At 42.4% G+C, this 27,804-nt stretch overlaps 1 long non-coding RNA gene across 2 annotated transcripts in view; it reads left to right on the top strand.

The window, feature by feature from the left end:
• Nucleotides 1–6,996, top strand: part of LOC143840707 (uncharacterized) — a 39,787-nt gene extending 32,791 nt beyond the window's left edge. For both annotated transcript variants that reach the window (XR_013232336.1, XR_013232335.1), the window contains 2 exons: nt 5,059–5,137; nt 6,293–6,996. This is a non-coding gene — a long non-coding RNA (uncharacterized LOC143840707). The remainder of the gene's footprint in view (nt 1–5,058; nt 5,138–6,292) is intronic.
• Nucleotides 6,997–27,804: the final 20,808 nt, after the last annotated feature.

Genomic DNA, 27,804 nt, shown 5'->3' on the forward strand with positions numbered 1-27,804 from the left:
TATTTCTTGGCCTCTACTTCTCAGCATGGGGCTATGGCTCCATTTGAGCTGTGCTAGTAGTGGTCATAGTGGTGGTAATATTAGTAGTTGTTGTAAGCATTGAACCAATAGGAAGCAGGACATGTTCTTCACCTGAACATTGCTGCCAACACTTGTGGCTGCTTTGACCACTGGACCATCAGCAATGGAGTGTGATGAAGTGTAGCTGTGACATCTGAACCAGAACTTCACTGCTTACTGCTAGTAAGCTGAGTTCTGACCTATCCTAAAGACCACTCCAATATTTACAAGGCATGGTGGTGATAAGGTTGATGGAAAATCTGTTTTTCCTTAATGCCTGATTCCCATTGCTAGGCTTCCCTAAAGTTCCCTTTGGGTAAGAGGGAGAAGCACACTGCAGCACTTCAATATCTATGAGGGAAAGTGGTGATATGTCTTCTTTTGCTATCTGCTGTTTATGATGCTTTCAAAGGGTGTGTTTCCATGTTGTATAAGCTGGGGGCATCACTGTGCGCATTCATATTTGAGGTGCCAAGGGGCAAGGCAGAGATGAAAGCCTTGCACACCCATACAATAACCAGAGTTAACAGAAACAGATGAAAAAGTCAGCTCCTCCTCTGAAGGGTATGGTTTTTGCACATCAGTTGCCCTGCCCACCAAAATCTTGCTCTCATCATACGGAATTAATAGTTTAGTTTACACAAGTGGAGCAGGAATTTCAGGACTTCCTTCCAACTGGCGGTAAGAAAGTCTTATTTTCCTTTGCAAAATAGAGACACAAGACAAGCTAATCCTTCCCTCAAAAAGATAATAAGGCAACCAGAAAAGCATAAGACATCTTAACCATAAGCCTTATATATAAAAGAAAAAGGGCCATGGAGGTGGCCCTATCCAGGCCCGGACACCACCCCTGTCCGGGTGGTGTCCTGGTCAGTGGGCCAATCTGGATGCTGGGTGTGTCTGGATTGGGCCTGCCCCTGGAGCGCCCGCCATGGCAGGCCTCCATTCAGGAAGCCAGGTGCCTGGATAAGTTGCACGTTGTTGGGGGGAGGGGGCCAGGGATGGCTTCACCATGGCACGCACAGCACACCCAGCAACCTCACAGAGCTGCCAGGTGTACTCTGCGGCCCGCAGAAAAGTGGCCGAGGGGGGGTGCCTTTCAAAGCCCATTCTTACGAACGGGCTTTGAAGCTAGTAATTTGATATTTTTTAAAAAATTAATAAACAGCTTTTTAAGGTTGTCTTTGAGCTTGGGGCCAGACTGAGCAGCCTTCCTCCCCTTCATTAGACCTGTTTGAAGCCCTTCATCCTGCAGCTGACTCCCACTCTATCCCTTAGTGTACATACCACTTAATATCTATGAATAAGATTTGAAATTTGTAGATTCATCTATCAACTAAACATAGATTAATGGGGAAGTGTTATGTTTAATTTGGTGATCTAATAGGTATAGGATTAAGGTGGGGTAAACTGTATTGACAGGTGTGACAGGGGCCTAGCCTGCAGATATGTATCAGAGAGGAAAGATCCAGCAGTGATGGAGGAATCCATGTGCATGCTGAATAAGCCAAAGGAAATGCAGTCCTTGGCTTAGTGAACCAAGAAGTCTGTTTGGGGAGGTATGGTCATGTGGTGCTGGGAATACTGTTCTCCCCATCAACTACTGTGGCCAGCAAGTAGGCATTCTCTTGGGTGAGGGACTATGTATGACCACACCTATCACTACTAGTAAGCTGAGTTCTCACCTATCCTGAAGATCATCCCAGTATCTACAAGGGATAGTGGGTGATAAGGTCTGTGGAAAATCTGTTTTTCCAGTCTCTCACTGCTGGGCTTCCTGAAGGTTACCCTTTGAGTAAGAAGGTTCAGCATACCACAATTCTTATTCACAAAGCCAGAATTGCTGCCTTCAGCCTCCTCCTGCTACCTTTTCTATCCTGCCAACTGCAACTCCAGGATTGTGCCTACACACTCCACTGTGCTATGTTGTCCAGTTGACTATTAACGGAATTCAAAATATACCCTTCCTTTTATTTTGAGTTCTAAATCCGAAGGGTCACAATTCCAAAATCTGAATTGCAAAGCAAGAGTATGATGTATATCAACATTCTTAGTCAAATTAAAATTTGAAACTTTAAAAATGTCATTTTATTAAATGAGTGTAAAACTAAAAATGCATTGTATCACAATTCACTGGAGGGGGGGGGTCTCATTTGAATCAGCAGCAATGTAAAATCATAGTCCACATCTGTCATGGAAGCCTTGGCAAAACCAGAAGGCTCATTCTGGAAAATGCAATGATTCCAAAGAATAAATGTTTTTGTTTAAAGTTTTTAACCGTTATTTTGTTATTTTTAATCTAGCATATTGTGCTGCCTCTTATATTCATGTTTAAAAATTAGATATAATTATCTGGAAGTAGCTTCTGAGTACCAAAACTGATGAGGTTCTTTTGTTTTATTTAGCTTTATCCTTCTTTTGTTCTCTGTCTCAGGCCTTCTTAAGAATAAGAAAGATTTTTTTATTAAAGGCAGAATATTAGATACAATTCAGGATTCAATTTATCCACATTAACTAACTATATGCAAACTATTGTAATTAATGATGTGATTGGCTCAAATCTGCCAATGCCACATATGTGTTCAATCAGACTTCTAATAGTGAACTGGATACTTAAATTCATGGATTGGGCCCACTCTGACTAAAAACAGTTCTGCAAACCCAGGAGACCCCCACGTTTGCAGGAAAAAAAATCTTATGAAATAATACATTGGAAGTTAAATCCTCCCCCGCAACAAAAACATTGTCTGCATATCTTTGTCAGCAATGGGGTGGAAGCCTCAGCAGGCCTAATAGCCTGGGATTTAAACGGGCTTAATAGTAGTTGTGGCATCAATTATGAGGAGCCTTAGCAGGCCTGGTAGCACAGTCTGGGGCCTGCATAGGGTTCCACGATGGTGCAGAGCAGGCAGCAGGGCTTAATCTATGGATAATTGGATCCAGAGAGTAGATCCATGAACATACAAGACAGATCTTTCTGAAGTCCTAAAAAAAATACAGCTTTGTAGAAAAATCTGAAATGTTTTGAACTGAGAGCCAGTTTGGTGTAGTGGTTAGGAGTGCGGACTTCTAATCTGGCATGCCAGGTTCGATTCTGTGCTCCCCCACATACAACCAGCTGGGTGACCTTGGGCTCGCCACAGCACTGATAAAACTGTTCTGACCAGGCAGTGATATCAGTGCTCTCTCAGCCTCACCTACCCCACAGGGTGTCTGTTGTGGGGAGAGGAATGGGAAGGCGACTGTAAGCCGCTTTGAGCCTCCTTCGGGTAGGGAAAAGCGGCATATAAGAACCAACTGTTCTTCTTCTTCTTCTTCTTCTTCTTCTTCTTCTTCTTCTTCTTCTTCTTCTTCTTCTTCTTCTTCTTCTTCTTCTTCTTCTTCTTCTTCTTCTTCTTCTTCTTCTTCTTCTTCTTCTTCTTCTTCTTCTTCTTCTTCTTCTTCTTCTTCTTATGTTCAGATGGATCAATAACTGGTTGACAAATTGTACCCAGTGGGTACTTGTTAATGGTTCAGCATCTTCTTGGAAAAGTGTGACAAGTGGAGTACCCCAAGGATCTGTCCTGGGGCCTGCGTTGTTCAACATATATATAAATGATTTGAATGAGGGATTAGAGGGGATACTTATTAAATTTGCAGATGATACTAAACTGGAAGGGGTAGCAAACACAACTGAAGACAGCAACAGAAGACAGGATGATCTTGATAGGCTCGAGAAGTGGGCTAAGCTGAATAAAATGAAGTTCAATAGGGACAAATGTAAAGTTCTGCATTTAGATAGGAAAAACCAAATACACCAATATAAGATGGGGAAGACTTTTCTTGGCAGTAGCATGTGCGAAAAGGATCTAGGAGTCTTAATAGACCATACATTGAACATGAGTCAGCAATGTGACTCAGTGGCTAAAAAGGTAAATGGGATTTTGGGCTGTATCAAATGGAGTATCATGTCCAGATCACGGGAGGTGATGGTACCGCTTTACTCTGCTCTGGTTTGTCCTCACTTGGAGTACTGTGTTCAGTTTTGGGCATCCCAATTGAAGAGGGATGTTGACAAACTGGAACGTGTCTAGAGGAGGGCAACAAAGTTGGTGAGGGGTTTGGAGACCAAGACATATGAAGAAAGGTTGGGGGAGCTTGGTCTGTTTAGCCTAGAGAGGATACGACTGAGAAGGGATCTGATAAAAGGGAGCCATATGGAGGACGGAGCAGAATTGTTCTTTCTTGCCCCAGAGGGACAGACCAGAACGAATGGGATGAAATTCCATCTAAACATCCGGAAGACGTCTTGATAGTTCAAGCAGTTTCTCAGTGAAAAAAGGCTTCCTCAGGAGGTAGTGGGAGGTAGTGGAAATTTTTAAACAGAGGCTAGATAGCCATCTGATGGTGAGGCTTATTCTGTGAAGGCAAAGGGGTGGCAGGTTACAGTAGATGAGCTATAGGGATGTGAGTGTCCTTGCATAGTGCAGGGGGTTGGACTAGATGACCATGAGGAACCTTCCAACTCTATGATTCTATTATTCTATGTTGAAATGATAATAATAGAATAATATAAGCAGTGTCTATACCTTTAAAAATGGATACCATTTCAGTGGACACTTTGGTGATTGCTAGGCACCCAAACCAGAATTATCAGCCTTTGAGCCTTGATTTCTGTTAATAAAAGACAGCAGAAGGACTTCTTTGGGCCTTTGAGGAAGAATTCACTGGGGCAAGGCCTGGCAGTAAGCATCAGACAACTGCCACATAACTAGCATGATTCACCCAGTACTAGCCACTTGCTACTGTTCAAAAGTCTCAGCACAAATCCAAATGTTGCTACAGTTGTTACAATTTTAGACTAGGATTTGTGAGAGTTCTTAAAATCCATACTATCTCATGGAAACTATTTTGGTAATCTTGGGCAAGTTATGCATTCTTTTCTTTATATAACCACAAGATTGTTAGGGCCTTATATTCCCCCATACTTCCTCTGAATATCTTAAAATCTGTTTTAAGGTTCAATGTATGGTCGCAAGAAGAACACAGAGGTCTGTTTAGTGATTCACAATTCAAAGAAATCCCAAGGAAACAATAGGTAAGATTCAGATTTGCTTACAAGGAGATTTTTAATAAACCATCAAATTTATAGAAAATGTGGGTTAAGCTTCTATCAGCAGGGCCTCAAGTACATACATGCACACAGGCATAACTAAAACTAGGCATCTTATATCCTAAATGCTGGCTACACATGAAGGTATTCATTAAGCTATCTTAAATACTAGAATAATCCAGAACATATTCTACAAAGTATCTAGTGGTGGGAAGTAAAAAGCCAAGTTTTGAAGATAAAAGCTGCTAACAAACACAAGTGAGAGTAAAATTCTCTTGGGAGTGTCTGAACACTGTCCTCTCACAAGACTCAGGGCAGCTAAGCATCAGCATGTAACAATGATGAAGGCCATACACTAATAATCATCCAGTTTTCCAAAACAGTCTAATATCATTTCTGCATAGTGCCATAAAAGGCGCACCATCTCCTGCTTGCAAACACACAACAAGAAACAGCACATTTGCATGTTTCCTGACAGGAGGTCCCTCCCACATTATCCTACCATCTTGTTGCAGCTTTTTGCATCCCTATGAAGCAGCAGAGAAGCAGGAAGTGTGGGCAACCCAAAGTTTTCCCCTAGCTCCTTGGGCTGTCAACCAACTCAAGTTACCAATCCCTTCACAACAGTGGTTTTGGGGACTCAAACTCCCCCCCCCCCCCGATTCCCAAAACTATTTTTTTTTTAAGAAATACACTTTTGCATTGCTACAGAATCATGCCACAACAATAAAGCATTTCTTTAGATCTCTTTTCAGGGTTCTTTGTATAATGGTTTATCTTTATGTTCGGGTGGATTTATGATAGGCTAGCCATAGTAATTGGACCCTGATAGTTGTGTGTTCACAATAAAGATTTAAAACACAGAGTGTGGATGCTAAGTTAAGGGCTGCTTCATCACATGCCCCCCTCGCTTTCCCCATTCATACCCCACCGCCAGAAAACACAAGCAGGTATGCATTTTGGATTGGGTTGCTGCCCAATCCCAATATTAGTTTGCACACTGAAAAGAACATTTTATTTGAACTGAGGGCACATTGCTTTGCGGTCTTGTAGCCTTTTTTAAAAAAATTAGATCTGGAAATGGAGAGGGGAGGGTGAGTGTGAGGGTGGGCAGAGACTGTCACATGTTTCTCCTTCCAGACAGGCTTGTCACGGTTTGCACCCCAATTTTCAGTGCGACAAGAAATTGGGAAGCAGGTATATGCAATTTCCCTCATCACACGGCAAAAAGGAAGAAAATTTGTGCCACCCACTGGAGAACTCCAGGTTGCTGCCGATGCCGAGGAAGCAGAATTAAAAACTGCAAACAATGAGAAGCCAAGCAGAGGAAAATTCCTTGTACAGAAATGGTCTAACAGATGCCCTTCAAGGCCTACATTCAAGACAAAGAGGCCAAATACTCCCTTGCTAATTATTTCTGGCCAGTAGTATTGGCAGTGGTATTCAAAAGTACACTGCTTCTGAACACTGACATTTCATTTAATCAAAATACATTTTGCTGTACCTATACACTTTTCTGCATGGATTTGCCTAATCTTCTAAAGCTTTCTGAGCTTTCTGGGCTATCAGTACATTGTGACAGTAAATTCTGTATGATAAATTCTTCACCATGGAATCACTAATTTCTTATTCCAGCTGCAGCCCCCATTTAACTCCAACTGCTGCTATAGATGGTTCCCTGGCTTTCAGAGTCCACCTTTGTGAACATATATTGAATTAAAAGTAGCTTGGCTGAATGATAGATTCTGGCCATTCTGAATTGCTTGCTTGGTAGAAATATATGTTTAAACTTAGTTAATTTATTAGCACCTTCAGCAAATAATATGTAAACCAATTAAAAGTTTGTAGAAATACATGTCCCCGTTCAATTATTACCTATTACTGGTTTTCCTTCTTTGTTTTTGTATTACCAGGTAATTAACATCAAAATCAGAATGCAGGACAATGTTAAATGTGCTTAAAAGCAATGAAGCTATAGCTGGAATAATATAATGTTTACAAATTTGTCTCATGAGCCAGCAAAATCATCCATTCAAATTTTGCTTCGGCCACAAATTCACCAGGGGAGCTATTAGTTCTCAGTCTTGGCCTTTGTTCATACATGTGGGAGTACAGCTGTGCACACACACAGAAATGGTATTTTTCAGATTGGGTATATTGGATGAAAATATTAATATTTCCAATATTGTCAAATTCCAATATTGATATGGTATTCAGATTTAGGCTTATTTGGGGAATTCCATTTTTCAGAATTTATCCAAGGATATCTGGGCATATGGAGGTAGTTTTTTTTTATTTTTTAGGTAAAGACACCAAATTTGCAGCATACTAAGTGGACCAGTTCTACAGGCTTGCAGTGAAGATGCCCTAATCTTCCATTGTTTCCAATGGAGGAAAAAATAACAACAACAGTAAGGGCAATAAAAGCCCAGCAGTAAAGAATCAAAACCCCAGATAATCTACGTAGTAGAAACTGAAGGGGAAATTTCTGTAAGCCCAGAAGAACAAGTGCTACTGTGGCAGTACAAACCCAACAGGATTAAGGTCAGATCAGAGTATTTCCGCAGTAAAAACTGAAGGTGGGGGGGAGACATTTTTGCAAGCCCAGCAGAACCAGTGCAATCACAAAGTGTCCAGCAGAATCCAGTACCATTACAGCAATTTCATTCTACAGTACTGAATATCAAGCAGAAAATCACAGTCCAAAGGGGGGTGGAGGGGGGTTGATTGCAAGTACAGCAGAATCACTGCATTGTAAAGTTTCCAGGAACCCCTAGTGCCATTGTGGCAATGCCAGCTCAACAGGACTGATGTGAAGCACATAATCACAATGCAAGGGAAAGGGGAAGTGTAGCAGACCCAGTGCAATATACTAGTACCCAGCATAACCCAGTGCCACTGTGGCATTGCAAGCTTAAAAGGACTGATCTCAAATCACAGTCACAAATCCAAGTAAGGGTGTTGGTATTCTGCAAACTCTTTGCAAGAAAATGGGAAGGGAACACAAATGGTAAGAAAAAATGGGAATAAACATGGGCAGAGGTGGGGGGAATAACCTCTTGAAACTGACAAGTCTAATGTGTATGTGGCAAGAGCAGCAGGGAAACCCATAGAAACCAACATTGCAGTTTCCCAATCATCCTTGGGAAATATTAAATATATTCACAATTCTGGGGGGATTTTTTTCATTTGTAAAATATTCAAGCTGTCTTTAGGATGCCAAAAGGCAGGTATATTTTCATCTCACATATATCCAAATGCAAACCCCTATATTGGAGTAGTTATACTAACAAATCTCTGGGAATGTTTAAAGATTGGTGGTCAGAGAATCCTGGGACAAAATCCCAAACCAGCCTTAATCTCACTAGTGCTAAATTCTATGAACATCTTCCTGAGACAGTACCTCAATGGATAAAATGGGATTTAGTTTTTGAATAGACCTATTTAGCATAACTCCCTAGGGCTAGTTATTCTCTCAGCCAAACCAATTTCACAGGATTGTTATGATGATAATTTAGGGGGTAGAGGCTGTGTATGCTTTCCGAGCTCCTTGGAGGAAGAGTGAGATAAAAATGTGAAGACAGATAAATAATTATCTGAGGTCCCTGAAACACCTGAAAAGCATATTACAATGAGGAGAATTCCAATTTCTGTACTGGATTGTGGAAGGTTTGCTTATTTTCTAAGATCAACTAGATTCTTGCTGCAACTCCTATACCAGTCTTTATTTGTTTTTTTTGTAAAAGGTTTGCAATTAATTTCTACAGGTCTGCATCATTCCTAATTCTTAATTGGATCCACCACGTTTATTATTTCCATTATGGCAAGGCCAGCTGTTGCTGCTGCTTCACTTTTATGTTGCATGCTGCCTTGGCTTATGGCTCTTCTATTTTTTCATTCTCCATATTTTACGAAGCATGGAGAGTTGTGTGATAAAGATTCAAAGCAATCACTATTCTATGCAGGCAGTCAGATTTGCTTGTGTTTTTTGCTCTGCTATTTCACATCATTCATTAATGACATACAGATAGACCTCCCTTTTGACTTTCTCTTTTCCTACACTCCATATTTTATGAGGCACTGAGACGTGTGATAAAGTTTCAGCTGACTATTCATTCTTTTACATTTATGTGCACTGGACTGTCTTTCTCATCCATTACTCTTTCAGCATCCTTGCCACTCTACATTTATCTACAGCCTTCTCTTATTATTTACTATTGCCCTTTCTTTTCAGTCACCAGAAGCTCTTTGTTCTTGGCCATTATTTCACAAACCAACTATCAATGCACTTTGTAATCTTCTACAGGCTGGAAATTACAAGACGCTGATGCCAGATGCACTCTATTTGATACCAGTTGTCCATGCTCTTGCAAGCAAGCATAAATCATGTTTCTTCATTTCTGCAAGATATTTTAAGGTGGCCGGTGGTAACTTTTTAAAATGAGAATTATCTTGTTTTCTCAGTGTCCCAATGCATACAGAAGATAAATATATATTTGGTTATATGCCTAATCCATTTCCCATGTGCTACAGAATGCTGGAAGTTCACTATATTCACTCTCAGAAAGGCAAGTTTTGCCAATCCTTCCTTTTCAACTGATAGCCCCCATGCCATATGCCACACTGTCCTTGGGTTTTAAAAAAAAGCAGTTACAAACTGCTTTGGTGGAGTAGAAGACCCAATAATGGGGAAGGAAAGCAAGAAAGACCATCATTTCGCTTAGATTCCCTTGGAGCCCTATAACTTCTAATAAAGATCCCCATCCTGCACATGCATTTCAGTTAACCCATGTATGATTATTTGCCCATTGATAAAGGAAATTCTTGAGAGCATTTGACATTGATTCTGAAAGTCTGTTATCCTATTTCTTAAAGTTAAAATCATGTTCCCTGTAGTATTTCCTTTTTGCTGTTACTAAAGGTGTAGTAGGAATGAGAGAGTGTTTTTTGTAGCTAAAGTTCATGGGAACCCAAACATAGTTTATCCTCCAGTCCATTTTGTTTTCTGACTCTCTCACTTCTTGCCACATTAATTTTTGTTTACTTTTAATCCTTATTTCATTTATAGTCCTCCTTTCTTGCCGCTACTCAAGTTGGATCCAAAATTTTATAAAGTTATAGGTATTTATCGTTATTGGGAACATTGTTTTAAGGAATTTATACCAAAAACTATGGATTGTATTCAGTCAGCTTTTCACTAAATCTCAATTCCTCACCCTAGCTTACATTCCACATTTTTGTGCTGTATTCCTAGTATAGCCTTTTTCAGTAGTTAAAGAGGACCTATGATTCCCTTATCACTAGTAGAAAAGCTGGCTAGAATCTTGCCGGCTAGAATCTTGCCGGCTACAACAATGTTTATATCTGCAGTATCCCCTCTGTTTGTTTACTGCATCCATATTTGATTTGCAAAGACATAGATATGTAGGTAGTGAATGGTACAAAGACACATGCAAAAATCTGTACCCTAAAGCCTATATTTTAAAAATGTGACCATCTGTTTCACAGTACAAAACTTCATTGACCAGAAAACTGTTTCTATAAAAATGTATTCAAGTTTTTAATTAAAAAAATGATTTTTTGGGGGGGGGGAATTATATTATTGAGAAAGGTAACAATAGTAGAAAGGATAGTACAGTCTCAATACTCAGTTTCAACAAAGAAACTATTCCAGATTCTCACTTGAAAAATGCCATTAGTCTTATACAAAGTCTCCTCAGAATTCCTTAGGTATCCTCCCAGAAAGAAACTTTCCATTTAGTCTTGATATTTCACTACAAATGAAAATCAGTGGCAAATCTATTTCAGGTCTTCTTAATTTTTCATACTCCATGGAGAATCTCTGAACCACTACTGGATTCCTACTGGGATATCTGATGAAATCTTGAGGAAGAAATTGTCCATGCTCTGCTTAACCACTGAAGATAAATTACTCATTAAACTAGGGATAAGATGATATGAGATTTTTTAAAAATGGCAAAGAGCTTCAACTATCTAGTATGTTTGCTTAAATTGTGATCCTCTTCATCTTGCTTCCAGTTTGGGAGCAGCCAGTTTGGTGTAGTGGTTTGGTGTATTGGTTAGGAGCGTTGGACTTCTAACCTGGCATGCGGTGTTTGATTCTGCACTCCACCGCATGCAGCCAGCTGGGTGACCTTGGGCTCGCCACAGCAGTAATAAAAGTGTTCTGACCGAGCAGTGATATCAGGGCTCTCTCAGCCTCATCCACCTCACAGGGTATCTGTTGTGGGGAGAGGAAAGGGAAGGTGACTGTAAGATGCTTTGAGCCTCCTTTGGGGAGAGAAAAGCGGCATATAAGAACCAACTCTTCTTCTTCTTCTGGGCTTGAATGGAGCTTCATGATTTTCACCAACCAGAACTTAGTTTTATGTGGCTGTTTTGATATAATGAATGTAAAATGCAGCCAGCTTATAAATCCTGTTGAAAATTATGGGAATTAGAGCTTTCTGGCCTCTGCACACTGCAGAATATGAAGATGTCATTAATACAGTCTTGTATTGCTTTTATATAGATCCATTGTGTACAGGTCTGACCACCTCATCTTACAAAAGATATCGCAGGGCTAGAAAAAAATGTAGACAAGCAAAATAATTAATGGGCTGGAGTAACTTTATCTCCTGAGAGACTAAGGAATCAAGGATTTTTTTAATTTAGAAAAAAATAGGACAATGGGGATAGAATAGAAGCTTACAAAATTATGCATCGAGTAGAGAAAGTGTGTTAGATCCACCCAGCTCTTACATGCAATTACATCCAATTACCTTCTTTACTACAGATCCCATCTAACATGACTTTTGTCCCTGCAGTTCCCATAATCCTTGGTTTAGGGGTTGTTGTTGTTTTTTGTTTTGTTTTGGTTTTTGGTGGGTGGAGACCCCTCTCCTCATTTTTTCATCAGTGTCAAAGCTGGCTGGGTCCAACACAGACCTGGGAACAGACCTGGGGGCATTCCGTGATGATGTCAAGCCAATGTATTCAGGACATTCAAAAGAAAATATTTTTCTGCACAGTATACCACTGATTTATTGAATTGTCTGCCATAGACTTCTGTGATGGCAACTAGCTTGGATGGCTTTAAAAGAGAAATGGACAGATCCATGCAAGATAGGACATCATGTCTATTAGAGTGGAAAGCTAAATAGGACTTGCATGTTTGAAGCAATATTCCTCTGAATGCTTCTTACGGGAGGGGTAGCAACAAATTATGGAGTTGGGTTCTTTCTACTGATGGTAATAATATTGTCGATTGTGTGAATGGCCACCCTATTGGGAGTCAGGAAGGCATTTTGGTTGGCCTCCTTGTGAATATTGGCCACTAGAAAGATTCTTCTGGAATGTTTTTCTGCAGTCAAGGACATTAGTCTTTCCTAACTAGGGTTGTGTATTATGGAGACTCCAGATCCAACAGGTCCTTTGATGACAGGCCTTTCCATCTGCCTTCTGAAAACATGATGGCTGGTTGGTACAAAACCTTCCTTAGTCAACTGAGGTATGTACAGTCCAATTATATTACAAGGCTAGAGTACATATGTTCCAGATGCAGACATTCCTCTTACATGAGTACACATGATATATAATTTCATTTACTGGCAACAGTGTGACCAGACACTGAAATGGAGGAAGAAGAAGAAGAGTTGGTTCTTATATGCCACTTTTCTCTTCCCCAAAGGAGTCTCAAAGTGGCGTACAATCGCCTTTCTTTTCCTCTCCCCACAACAGACACCCTTTGAGGTAAGGGGAGCTGAGAGAGCCCTGATATCACTGCACAGTCAGAACAGCTTTATCAGTGCCATAGCGAGCCCAAGGTCATCTAGGAGGTCATGTATTCTGCTGCAGGCCAAATGACTGGTCCCCAGTCACCATGGAGTTTCCATGGCCCACCTTGCCTGTAGTAAATATGACTAATGAGCCCTACAAAATATTTCCTGCCTTCTTGTGAATGGTTAACATGAGGCTTGCGTGCTCTGGCACAGTCTGGCCGCTATGGCAATCACTGAAGCCTGAGGTGCCCAGTACTGCAGCATGGAGAGGAGGAGTAGTGCACCAGCCAGTGCCTGCATGCAGGTGCAGACTGTCACTGCCATTTCCCTTGTTGTCCGCACCGCAGCGCTGGGTGCTTCGGGCTGCGATGATCGCCAAAGCGTCTGAACTGTGGTGGAGTGTGCAACCCTAGTACACATTCTAGGGTCAACTATGGCTTCATTTGACACTCACAATGCTCTGCTATCTCTCACTTCTGGTGTTTGCAAAGTGCTGGCATGCCGTGGTGTGGGTTCTGAGTGGTCCCCATTTTGAGGTGAGTGCTTTGATTGCATAGAGAGGAATGCAGAGTTTCTCTTTCATTTCCTTTTGCTTTTTCTCTCTCTCTCTTTGGTACATACTTGCACTGACTATTAACCACATTCTGGTGAACCAGGACAATAATCCAGACCCAGAAAGGATTAGGTGATCCCCTGCAATCATCTTTCCAGCAGTCAAATGGAGGGACCAAGCTTGGCTGCAGTACACTCCAAACAGGACAGCTCAGCAAGAAAGTAAACCTTGGTGTATTATGATTAGCTGAAAACTAATTAGCTCAAAAAGTCTGCACAAAAAGACATTTTTATTTCTGCACATGGAGCTGTTTTCACTGTGCAAAACCCATCATGTTATTTTTTGATTATGCATGGCAGCCCCTCCTCATAGCGTCAACAGAGTTTTTTCAGTGCAGTATCTAAAACTAGCTTTGCAATTACTTTTCTTGTGTGACAATACTGAGGACACTATTTTTATGATGCATAAATGTTGGCGTGTTTTTAGTCTCTTCCCCTAAGTTCCTGTGACAGCCCCTTTTCTGCTCACAGCCCCTCATCTATGAATGGGAGCTTGAGGTGCCTGCTGCTGGTTTTTTGCTTCCTCAGTGTCAGTGATCACATGAACATATTTTTGCTTCTTAGTCTCCCTGGCAACTGAGCCTGCTTTATTGCTTTACTGCATACTAGGCCGAGGAGTGGTATATGTGGTATTTCCTGCTACTAAAATGCTCCTGAGACTGTAAAATGAGCTTCTCTGTAGAACTCTATCACAAAAGTAATTACTTGCAGAGACAGTCTACCTCTGATCAGTGACCAAAGAGGTGGCTGTTATTTGACAGTTTATCAGGCTGGCAAAGAGAAGGGGGTCTGTGCTGCCTTGTATGGCTCAGCGGCTGTCTGAAATGCCCGTTCCAATTGCAGGAGACTGAGGAAGCAGAGCTCCTTCAGGCTATGGGCAGAGGCCCCATTTTGGGCTCACCAGTGATTTTAAAAAAACTTCACAGGGGAGGGGCTGGTATGGTGGGGGCTTTAAGTATGCATGGGAACCATGGAAATTTCTTGTTCGGTCTCCATGTCCATGAACTACAATTCTCATGAGACCCTGCCAACAGCATATGTCAGAGTGCTGGTCAGGTGACATTGCAGCACAATGGATGAAGTTCCCCCTCCCAGATTTATTTATTTATTTTTATATTTATTTATTTAGATTTTTATACCGCCCTTCCCTACGGCTCTGGGCGGTTTACATAAAACATTTTGGAACATTTACATAGAACACTATCAAAATCAATATAACAGTATAACAATAACAACAAACAATACAAAAACAACAACAACAAAAGTACCATCAGAACTTTTTCAAATGCATAATCACAGCAAAAACAACAACAATGCCCGGATGGCTGACAGCACCCACATTACCAGTGGCAAGAATAAGGGTAGCTCTCAGTCTGCATTGGAGCCCCCAGTCTTCACAAATACAGTCTACACCAATCAGTGGTCAGATTTATGGAATTAATACTCATTGCACATGGATCAACAACAGCACATGTCAGAAGGGAATTTGAAGAAAGGTCTTGGAGTCCTGGTTCAAAGCAGAATGCTGAACAAACAAGGTCCTTGAACACAAAGCAAAATGCAATAGATATGAATATTTATTGTTAATCCAAAGAAATAAAATGCTATCCAGCACAACCAGTTGGTTATAAATAGAGTCTCTGCATATGTAACGTTTATATTCTTTTCAGCAGATCAAAGAAAACTTGGTGAACATAGAAGTGACTACCTGCTTCATCATCATAAAAATTAGTTGAAGTGCCATTGGCAATAAATGCTAAGTCATGTCTGTAGAATACAGATGATAAATCCTGGATCAAAGTATTTTACTAAAGCTGAATGTAGTAAATTCAGCTATCTAGTAGACTGGAAATTTCTGGAAAACACTTATATACTATTTGACAGGTAAATGAGGTCAAACATTCTATTAGGGAATGAGAGCCCTTCAATTGACCTAAAGTCTCCTCCACAACATAGCAACTCCACACACCTAATCTTAAATAGCACCCTAATTCACCCCCATTAAACCACACATCCAGATTATATTGCAGAGAGATGGAGAAAAAACTCAGACAACACTGCATGTCTGAGATAATTTCCCGACTTACATCTAGGGCATTGTTTGACTATGCTAAAGGCCATAGTTATGAATCATTGGGAAAGGTTTTATTATTACTATTACTATTACTATTACTATTACTATTACTATTACTATTACTATTACTATTACTATTACTATTACTATTACTATTACTATTACTATTACTATTACTATTACTATTACTATTACTATTACTATTACTATTAATATTTCAGCAGTGGCCTCCTGGGTGGAGCCGGCCCAGCCTCTGTTTCCAGTACAGAGGCAAATCAGGACACGCGCAGCTTTGCTGTGTGCATCCTTATTGGCCCGTGGACCAGAAACAGAGGCCAGTCTGGACCCCAACGAACCTGGCAAGGGGCAGTCTGGTATAATTGCTACCAGGCTACACCTGACTGCTGCCAGGAAAGAAGGCCAGTCCGGGCTGGCTGGGGGGGGGGGAGAGGGAGAAGGCAATCCCCTGCCCTGAAAAAGCCCACTGAGGCTTGGAAAGGCCGCAGCAGGCCTTTTCACGGCAGGGTAGAAGGCTGGCAGGAGGGCTGCCAAGGGAGGAATACATTTCCCGCCAATCTTCCCCCCTGCCCCTAAAATACCTTTTGGGCCACGGGGAGTCCTGGCAGAAACTCCGTACCTCCCCCCTGGCCCTGAAAAGACCTACTGAGCCTGGAAGAGGCCATGACAGGACTTCTTGGGGCAGGGAGAAGGACTGGCAAGAGGGCTGCTGGGGGCCATGGAGTTCCCGCCACCACTTCCCCCTGCCCTATAAAGGCCTGCTGTGGCCTCTGCAAGCCTCAGTGGGACTTTTGGGGGCAGTGCGAGTACTGAAGGGAACTCCATAACTCCCCTCCAAAAGAAGATCCACCGAGCCTTGGAGAGGCTGTGACAGGCCTTTTATGACAAGGGGTGAGTGCTGGCGGGAGGGCTGACTGTCTAACTAATAAAATAATAAATTCTGGTGAAGAACAAAATTATTGAAACTTCATGGACAAGAATGCAAATGCAGGGATAGGAAAGCCATGGCAGAAAGTAAAATGATGAGGTAGGTAATATAACCTGATAGGATATAATTTTTTAATACTAAAAATATCTGACTAAATATATATCTACATCTTAAATAAATATCTAACTGAACCAACCCAAGCTGCTGCAATTTGTGTGTTTTTATATTGCACTTATCATTTCACACCAATAGTCAAAAATATATAACCTCAAAATGGTTAAAATTGGTGCTAAAATAATGGCAATCAAAAGGAGATTAGCATCAGTGTCATTCCATATGCCTCAAAGAGCAAAACCAAAGATACAGAAGATTTAGGGGCTTTCCGCACTCCTTCAAAATTGCACAATGGTTGCCAATTGAAAACGCTACTGATTTGCCATTATGCACAACGTTGTTGACAATCTGCCACACACCTGAAACCGATCCGCAAAAAGCGCTTCCTTGTAGCGCTTTCAGGGAAATCCCCAAAAGTGGATTCACCCTCCGGAAAGCGCTACACTCCTGCAACCAATCTGCAACACTAGCGGGAAAGTTCTGTGCGTTACCATGGTTGTGGTTTCTACAAAGTCCCTCCCCCTGGCTCTCTCCTCTGATCTTCCGGCGAAGCGATTGCCATTTTTTTTTCTCCGAGCAAGCGGAGATCAACGCACCGGCAAGCCTCCGTTTAGCCAGTGAGGCTTCCCCGGCTGCAGTCCCTCCCCAGAGCTGTTTACAGTCACTAAGCACAAACAACAGAGAAGCCCGTTTGCTGATTTGTTTTTCCCTTTATTTTTCACACTGTTTTCGGCTGAAAATCGCGCCCGTGAGGGGAGGGGGTTCACTTGGGGGGAGCGTGGCAACGATGAAACGGCAGCTCAAACACACCTGCCAGCTGGATGGGTCTCTCTGTTGCAACGAAGCAACGCATATTCGTTGCAACGGGTGTGTTTAAAAAAAAAAAACCTTCCTTAAAGGGAACGGGGCTGTTTCGGAGCATGCTAACGGCCGCCCATTGCCTGCTTGACGGCCAGGGGCAGGACGAGCTCGGCAATAGCGCTTCCTTTCTAGCAATTTTTGCCGAGACTGGAAGCCTGTGGGAAACGATGGAAACGCAACTGGATTCCACTACAAAGGCAGGTATGCATAACGACGAATTCCACTATTTTAAATGGCGATTTTTCGTTCAGCAAACAATTTGCTACAAGGATCACGGTGCGGAAAGCCCCATACTTTTGATGTCTGAGAAGATGAGCAAGCTTGTCTTAGTATCATGGGGCCCTTATTTGGTATTCAGTACTCACTCAGTAGAGATGAAATGTACAGAAACAGCCCCACACAATGGTGCAGAGACCACAGTATTGCACAAGAGTCCACTGAACCTCCACAGCAACCCACCAATCAGAGTAGTATATCAATGATATCTTCATGATGGGCAGAAAGGGGAATAGAGAAAATGCAAAATGGCACAGCCACAGACTCCTGATGTTAACCAGCAATTGCCCACAAACAAGAATTGGTATTGTTTTTTAAGATGGTAAGATTGTCATTGACGTAACATTCCACCAGCATTGGAGGAATAACCGGGGTGGGCCAATATGATTGACCATATTCTATCTCAGACACCCAGGACACTCTCCACCCCTGGGGCTGTTTCACAAATATTAAGAGGAACAATGGATAAGGATTTTAGTTCCTTCTGGTTTTGTGGCTTGCAGTTATTATTGTGGAGTTCTGTTGTTGTTGGGGCCTGGTGGTAGGTGGGGAGGCCAAGGGTTCTTTACTTCTGCTTTAGTACTTTGGATCTGGTTTAAAAGTTGTTTAACATCCCCCCCCCCCCCATTTTTTGAGAGGTTTCTAGTTTTTGGGGTTTTTTAATATTCTTTTACTCAAAATTCCTTTCTCTCTCTCTCCTTCACCATTCTTCACTGCATTTTTCCTTTTTCTTTTTTTTTGGGGGGGAGGGGAGGAATTGGAGGGTTGAGGCTTTGTTGCTTGTTTCCTCTGCCTTTTCCCCACTTTTCTTTTTCTTTTTTGGCTAAGAGGGGTTTAGATTTTTTTTTTTTGCTTTCTCTCCTATCTTAAGCCATTTTCCCCATCTCTTCCCCTCTCCATAGTTCCCCCCTATATTTCTTCCCATTAACTCCTAGAAGGCTGGTTCCTTGGTTAAGAGCAGGGGTTCGCTGGCAGGGGCTCCTGGGAATTGTAGTCCATGGACATCTGGAGGGCCTCAGTTTGAGTACCCCTGGTAAAGAGGGTATTTAGGTTCACTGTTCTGCATTCTAATGTGTATTTCCAGTTTCAAGGATTTAGTAAAAGTGCATGTTTGGGTTCAAGGGTTATTGAGTGCAATACTTAGGTGTTGCTAAATGGGCTTTTAGCAAAGAGGGACTGTTCTGGGAATTGTTTAACTCTTAAATAAATAAATGTTGTTTTACTTTCAGCATAGGGTTTTAGTTCCTCCCTAACTAGCCCAGTGCTAGAAGGATAATAGCCTAGATTCACTCTTTTTAAAGCAGCATGCAAAACTCTGAGCTTCAGTGAAGGCAGTTACTTTTAAACTAAGGATGGGCATGAATTGAAAAATTTTAAATGGGATTTTTCCCCAACTGAATTGGCAGTTTGGATGGGAGAAAGGGGAAATAACCTGGGAAAGATCAAGTGGCTAGCAGCCATTTAACCAATTTGCTTAATGTAATTTGAAGTAGGGGGGGAGTGAAACTGCTGGGTTAAATGGTTTGCCGTCATTTCAGCCTGCCAGCTGTTAGGTTTAAATGGTGGGAAGCATGAGGGCAGTGACATAGGAACTAGATCTCAGGTGCTTTTAGTGTGTGGCCCACTTTCCCCTCCCCCTGGTGGTTAGGGGTGCCTTGGGGCTGGGTTCTACAGAGAATTCCAGTTGGGATGCTGAGACCTATGGATTCAGGCATCTTCTGTAGAAATGCCAGCATATCATGGGTCACTTCCCTCACAATGTGCGCTGCACTAAGCTGTTCTATTCCCAAATCAGAGATGCAGTCCAAAGTCAGGGAAAGCAGCAGTCAGGAGTGTAATCCGTTTCCAGTCCAAAATCAGGGCAGCTATCAGAAGCATGGGCAGAGGCAGGGTCAAATGTCAAGGCAGACAGAGGGTCAAGGTGTAGTCTGCATGCAGTCTAACAGGTGAAGGTTAGGGTTTCAGAGCAGACCAGGTGGGTCTTGTGCAAGGGTGAACCAATATCAACACATGTTGTACCCACACTGATTTGTTGTTACAAACTGCTTATATAAGGCATGGCAGTCCTCAAGTCCTGATCCTGGAATTACTTCTAGCTACTGGGTCCCTTCATTCAGCCCTCATCCTGTGAAGATCTCCCACCTTTTCCTAGTTCCTTGTAATAGCGAACCTGTATATGAGTATCATGTCTTCTTGTTTTAAAACCTTGCCTTTGCTGCTGTTCTCTTTGAGCAAATGGTGTTTCAGGTGAGCTGTGTACACTGTTTTTCTGACAGTGTTGATGGCTCAGGTGTGGAACATTTGCTATCAGGAGATGACCTTCTTCTGCTATCTCCCCCAGAAAGCATTATGGTCAGACAACCAAAATTTGCTCAGGGTTCTCAGCCCTAAAGAAGTAAAACTGGCTTCAACCTGGGCCAGGGCTTTTGTGGCCCTGTTCTGGTAAAACACTCTTCCTAAGGAGATCAGGGCCCTCTGGGACTTAAACAGTTCTACCAAGCTCATTACATCCCTGTGGAGATTCTCTAGTATGACATTGATTAATTCTGTTGAGTTTGCACTGCTGCCACTGGCACTGGCTTGTGCTGCAGGGCACTATTGCACTGTCTTGCTGTCCTTGCAACCCCTTTTCCCTTCATTTGGATTGTGATTCTGTACTTGGCACCAGTCCTGTTCAGTAGGCATCTGCCACAATGGCACAGGGTTCTGCTGTTCTTGCAGAAATCCCTCCCCCCAGGTTCTCTTCAGACATTCTTAGATTTTACCTTAATCCTGTTAAGTTTTGCACTGCCATGACGGCACTGGTTCTGCTGATAGCCTTGCAACAATACTCTCCATTCTTTACTTTCTACTACAGAGATTCTCTAGGACATTCTGCTGGGCTAGTATTGCCTTGCTATTCCTCCCATTGGAAACAACGGAGGAAAAGGGGCACCTTTTTTTGGTTGGACATAGAATTAGACTCCTTCATCCAATCTGTTTGGACCTCGGGGATCCTACTGAGGAGAGCTCCAGGAGCTATACTGCAAATTTAGTGCATCTACCTCAACTCTCATCCTTCAGCATTGAATATATCACAGTAGATTTGCTACTGACTTTGGTGTGTCCATAAGGTATAATTTTAGATTCTCAAATATTTACTGAATTTGAATACCATACCAATATTTGGATTCAGAAATATTGGAAAATACCAATATATTCAAATCTGGACAAATATTTTGCATACTCCAATATATAACAGGAACATTGCATAGCAGCCCTAGTATTCTTTTAGTGGCCTCCCATCCAGTTATGGACCAGGACCAACTGTGTTCAGCTTCCAAGATCTGATGAGATCAAGCTAATATATGGGGTAGCAGCTCTTTAGTATTCAGTTGAGGATGAGTATATCTGAGCTGCTGAATTTGAGTTAGGGATCATGAAGTAATTGGCTATACGCAGATAGATATACAAGAGGAACTCAACTTGGCACTGCTAATGTAACTCCTGGGGAGAAGAGGTCCCAGGGGTCAGAATCTCCAAGCCAATAATCAAGACTGCTGGAAAGAGCTGAGGCATGTGAGCATTCAACTGTATGTTTCTTATGTGTGCCATTCATATGCAGGATTTTTCACTAACCATTATCCTTATGCACATGTGGGCCTAACCCAGAGCAGCATTCTTTGTCTGGAAATCTGCTTCAGCATCACCCTTGATGGAATAGGGCAATTAGGTCTCAGGCCATGAGAGGATGAGTCTGTAAAAGGAGAAGTGGGAACTAGAGACAGTTCTATGGAACATTTCTCAATAGAACAATATTCATCAAATGATAATTAACACCATACACATTTGCCAAACAGCTGCTGTTCTCCAAGCTTGAATCTCTACAGGACCTTCTAAGTGCTCTGTGGCTGTCTGTGAGAAGCCAAACAATGCAGCTGTTTGTGAAATAGATTGGAGGGCACTTTTACAGCTCATAATTCATCACAAATTAACAGCATGTTTGATTCTCATTCAGATTTAAAATATTTTAAGACTTTTTCTTCATTTGAAAAAAACCTTCCCGCCCAAAATGCTTCATTCACGTTTAAGTGATAATAACTGCACCCCTTTGACACAAATATGATTTGAAAACACCATCACACATTCACTCACAACATCCTGGGATGTGTGTGTATATTTTGAGGGGTGAGGATCTAAAACATGAAAAATGGAAAATGGAAGTATATTCCATTACTATGCATGGGCATGGAAGTTGACAATGAAGAAAGCTGAGAGGAAGAAAATTATTTCCTCTGAAATATAGTGTTGGTAGACAGCTGTAAAGATAACATAGACTGCCAAAAAGGTAAATCAATCCTGAACCCTCACTGGAAGCTAAAATTAACAAACTGAATCTATCATACTTTCGTTATGTGAGAAGACAACAGTTACTGAAAAGACAATAATGCTAGGAAAAGCTATTGAAGTCAGCAAGAAAAGAGAAAGAGATGGATTGATTCAATGAATGCAGCATGGTCCTCAGTAAGACCTGAGCAAGACTTTTAATAATAGGACATTTTGGAGGTCATTAATTCATTGGGTTACCATAAATTGGAAGCATTTAATACACAAACACAACAACAACAACAATATCTTTATATCATGGCTCACCTGGCAATTCCAGCCCAGCTGGGTGAGGGGGTGCATGTAGATGTTAAATAACATTAGGGAGAAAATAGCTTCCTACGAGACCCCAAATACCAGGGCCTGCCACCAGGTGCTTCTTTCCCCTAGCACAGCACTCTACCCTCAGTCTTGGAGAAAAGACTACAGCCATCTGAGAGCTATGCCTTGAATCCCTATGTTGGCTAGACATTAGGCTAGTAGCTCATGGTCAACAGTGTCAAACCCTGCTGTTTTCAGCAAGAGCAGCAGCTCCAACCCACCTAGATCCAGCTGCCTCTGGAGGTCATCTGTTAGAGCAACCTGTGGCTGGGTCAGGAGCCAGATTGGAGTGGATCAAGAGCCAATGTTTCAACCAGAAAACTCTGTAGCTGTCCTGTGACCGTGTGCTGAACTACCTTACCGAGATGCGAGACTGGGTAGTAGTTGGCTTGGTCAGATGAGTCCAGGCCTGATTGTTTCAGAAGTGGCCTAACCATAAAGATAAAGCTACATTCATTGTATAATTGACATATATATATAATGGCTGCTTTTTCCTTTTATCATCTCTAGGTTGTAAGGCCAAGAGAACAGCAATAGCATGGCAGAAATGCAAGGTGGTCTGTTACAGCAGCAGAGATTTCTTGTTGTCGAGACCCCTGAACACATTGTCCAGGAGTTTTTAAAGGGATGAGAACATTTCACAGGATACTGTTATTACTGTTATTATTGGGTTATTACTGTTATAAGAGGGTACTTTTCCTGAAGCTCCTTTCTTTAGCTAGAGTTGAAACCCTGCCTGACATCTCCCAAGGCTTTGATTCCTGATTCCTTCTAGGCTTAAATATTGACACCTTTCAATTTTCGCTCCCATGTGTCAACAGGAAGTAACTAAAAATAAGAATATGGATTGTGGCTATTTTTTACAATTTAGAGTCATGCCATTCGTCTGCAACATAGGCACAAGCAGGATATGGTAGAAAATTGTGCTTTCTGCATGTACACTATTTTATTAAAACATGCAACTTGTTCTCATATGAACGCCATATGTGATCATAGCCATCCTAAATACTTATTGCATTTCATCAGTTTTTCCACAACATAGTGTCTTCAGACAGAACCTGAATGGTAAAAATAACAATTTAATCTTTATCCCTCTAGCATGTTGAAAGCACTGGAATCAGTATTAGCGTTAAATCCCGTTTGCACTGTGATGCAGTAAGCTACAAGTGATAAAAAAACAAACTGATGCTCTTTCCTAAGGCCAATTTTTAAGGATCATGTTCTACTGGTGCATCTTGAGATATATCCAGTACATTTTGTTGGATTATATAATATAATAATAAGATTTGTGTTCCCTAGTGTCTCATAATTACAGTCCAACAGTGCCATCCACTGCCTTTCTAAATTATGTTCCCATGTAACTTTCCCCTCTGAAATGACTCTGTCTTTATACTATAACCTATATGTATACAACCCACAAGAGAAACCAAAAGAGACTTTTATGAGGAACAAAATCAATCCAACTAGCCCTGTCTGTAGCGTAGGAGGATTTTAAAACATGTATATCCTAGTTTTCTCCCCAATGGGCACCCAAAGTGACTTCCCTTTCTCTACCTTACACTCTAAACAATCTTGTGGGGAGAGAGCCCATGGTCATCCAGAAAGCTTCCATGGCAGAGTGGAGATTCTAACACAGTTTTCCCAGATCCCAGTTTTAACACTGTAACCACTATGCCATTTTTAGGATGGCATATTGCAATAGAGCATTGAAGCTTTAAAAAAATCTTCATCCTACCAGCTATTGCATGTAACTCTCCCTGGAAGTACTAACACAGAATAATCTGAAGTTATGTGATATAGTTCCATTTCTTGGTTAGCTAGGGACATGTTTTAATGTCCTCTGCCTGATCCAGCAGCTGGAGTGGGTATATGGACTGTACTAAATGATGGATTCATATGTGTTTTCATCATTGCAGGTTTTTCCTGCAAAGACAAGGTCTCCCAGGAACATCATGTGTTGGCATGCCTTTTAAGTGTGAAGAAACAATGTGTTGTACCAGACTTTATAGCTTGGACAGATCATGTTGCCAAAAGCAGCTTCCCATAAGGGTAAAATAACATACATTATAGGTATCTGGCAACATTTGGATCCCAGGATTAAACGGATCATTGAACTAATACAATAGGCTTCATCTTGCGACCTTTAGTTGCATTAAATCCCAGTGTTTTCAGTTAGAATCTGTTTAGATCCCTGGCCAATAGAAAGGGCAGTATTTTACAGTCAAAATACCTGCCAACACTGTATTGAAGGAATTTTTAACCAGTGTGCCATTGGTGCACCCAACGTGCACTACAGTGTGTTGGGATGTATTATTAATAATTTTTTAAAAAAATAAGTTCCTTTATATAGGCAGGTAAATTTGTTCCCTCCCAAAGTGGCCAATGAAGGGCCTGAAGGGGGTGGGAAGGGGAGGGCCCCTGGCCAATTAAACCTTTGCCAGCTGAAGCTCCTACAACTTTGTCAACCTGTGCTGGAGTCAAGTGGTGGCTGGAGTCAAATCCTTCCTTGGGATTGAGGTGAGTGGGTACGTTGGGGATGTCTTTGGAAGTTTTTTTTTATTAATTTGGGGGGATGGTAGAAGGGTCTTCTGCAAGCTCCGGGCCTTGGGTGGTGGGAAGAGGGATCTTCTGCAACTTCAAAAAAGCCCATATTTCAATGAAAGCTACTTATTGATGGGTTTCATATGGGCTGGTGATCACAGGTGTCCTATTCCATTGTGCCTCATCTGTGGCAGAAAACTTGCTAATGAAGCAATGGTTCCATCTGGGTGACATGTCACTTCCAGGAGGCATGGCCAGCTGACAGCACTTCTAGTATACCTCAAAGCCTGAAAAATTTCAGGTGTGCCTCCATGGTCAAAATGTTAAGAAAGGCATCCATGTTAAGCTTTCAACTTGTTGAAACGTCTGCTATAAATGCTCCCTTTATCAGTCTAAAATCAAAGTCAAATAATTGTTTCAGGAGGTAGCACTCTTCACACCAGATAATTGAAAACATTACAGACTAGGGGCAAAGCCCGTTGTCTCCAAGAATACAACGGGCGCTAGAGCTTGGCAGTGGGAAGAGGAAGGGGAGGAGTTGTGCAGTCTGTAAGGGCATGGGGTTGTCATGTGTATTGTGTGGGAGGTTGTGGTGGCATGGTGGCAAATGAGGCCATGGGTGTAGAGATATGGATGTCAAGAACCTGTGGTGTGGAATGTTCGTTGATTGTGGGAGAGGACTGACCTTTGGGAATTGTGGCATAGTGGTTACAGATGAGCTTTCCAGAGCCATGTCCTCAGATATGTGAAGGGAAAATCAGACTGGAGACTCTTCTTAGGGGAAGATTACATGGCAACCAATTCCCCCCAGTTCTGCGTCATTTCCCTTCTTGTGTGACTTAGGCCACATTCACCGAAATGCCCCTCTGCCCTAATACACATGGGGTAGTCACAGTACACAGGTGTCCACCCTGTTCCTTCTGTCTCCCATATTTTCACTGTTGGTAAAATGTTATGTGCCCACATGCTTCTTTCATGGTTGCTCCTTAGAAGAACGGATTTTTGTACCCTATTGCTTACTACCCAAAGGAGTCTCAAAGCGGTTTACAAACACCTTTTCCATTTGTCTCTCCACAATAGTCAACCTGTGAGGTATGTAGGGTTGTGAGAGATCTGAGAGAACTGGGAATGGGCCGCAGTGACCCAGCAGGCCTCAGGTGTCTCAAAGCATTTTCCAATCGTCTTCCCCTTCTCTCCCCATAGCAGACTCCCCATGAGGGAGGTGGGGTAGCGAGCCTCACAGGGAAACTGGCAACCCTAAGAGGAAGACTGTCTGTGCACAGCAGTCTTGACCTTAGTAAGGTTTTTAATACTGTTTTTTTATTTGCCAGGCCAAGGTTATTTGCCAGTTACTATTTCAGTTACTATGTGTCTCCAGACATTTACTTGTTCTCTATTTAGTTTCAGGCTGTAAATATTTATTTAGATCTTCCTGCACTTTCCAGACTCACAGGACTGATGCCTGTCTGTGCCCGAGAATACAAACAGTTGCTGATAAGGGCTGGCCATAACCTATAGGCCAGGAGGGACACTCCTGCACCACTCCCTACCAACTGCAGGCAAAAATGGTTCATTTGAAGGCTGGACTCTGAGGCATTGTACGATTTTGAAGTCCCACCTCCAAACCTCCAGGAATATTTCCAACCCAGGGGTAGCCAACCTACAGGTGTGGCCTGGAGAGCTCCTGGAATTACAGCTCACCTGCAGAGTATAAAGATCAGCTCCCCAGGCAGAAAGGGCTACTTTGGACAGGGTTGTGGTAGAGAAGAAACATTTAACGCTTCCCACACAGGTTGTTGTTGAATTGAAAGACTTGAGGCCTACTGCACAGGGTTGCTGTACAGATGAAACAGGAGACAAAAAAACAGTTTCATCTGCAGAATAGCACTGTGCAGTGGCCTCAAATCTGCAGAGAGTTGCAAAGAAGAAAGACACACGGCTTGGCTGGGTCTAACCCCCAGCCAGACCAGTATTTTAAGTGAGAAGGGCTTTTCTGTGGCCTCCCTGTCAGGCAACTGTTTGGCAGAAGGGGAAATCCCCCCCCCTCAAAAGGAAGGCCCTCAGTCTCCCCTGCGTTGCTCTTGGAAAGGCCTCCTTCCCTCAGTCGGGGCCTGTCAGAGGCTCCTTTGCAGCAGGCCTGAAGGGGGGGAGGGGGAGCACTCTGCAGCCTCCTGCCAGCTCTGTCAGGGTTCTGAGGCAATTTACATATGGACATGGCAGTTAGGACAGCCTTGGGGCGAAAAGGGCTGGCGCAGCCTGTCCAAGCCTCTGTTCTCATCCCCCTTGGCAGCCCTGCTGACCTCCTCTCCCTTTGGTGGTCAGGAGCAGACTGGCAGCCAGACTGGGCTGGGTGAATGGAATTTTGGTCTGTCCTGGTGAGGGGCCAATAGGAAGGCACTTTGCGCGCCTCCCCATTGGCTGCTTGGCCCTGGATGGACACTCGGAGGGCCCAATCAGGAGCCGCTTTGCGGCTCCTGATTGGGCCCTCTGAGTTTTTATCCTGGACAGGGCCCGCCCTAACTCTTCCCCAGGTGGCCTTACTCTTTTATTTAATAGGACCCTGTCCTATTTAAAGATACATATCTGTTCACAAAAAGAAAGGGGGGGAGGCGGGATATACATTTAATAACAATAACAATAACAATAACAATAACAATAACAATAACAATAACAGAATCTATTGTAGACAATGTGATCTACAAGATCATAGGAATTTGGTGCCAGTTTGGTGTAGTGGTTAGGAGTGCGGACTTCTAATCCG

This window comes from Paroedura picta, chromosome 6, assembly GCF_049243985.1.
Source record: "Paroedura picta isolate Pp20150507F chromosome 6, Ppicta_v3.0, whole genome shotgun sequence".
NCBI lineage: Eukaryota > Metazoa > Chordata > Lepidosauria > Squamata > Gekkonidae > Paroedura > Paroedura picta.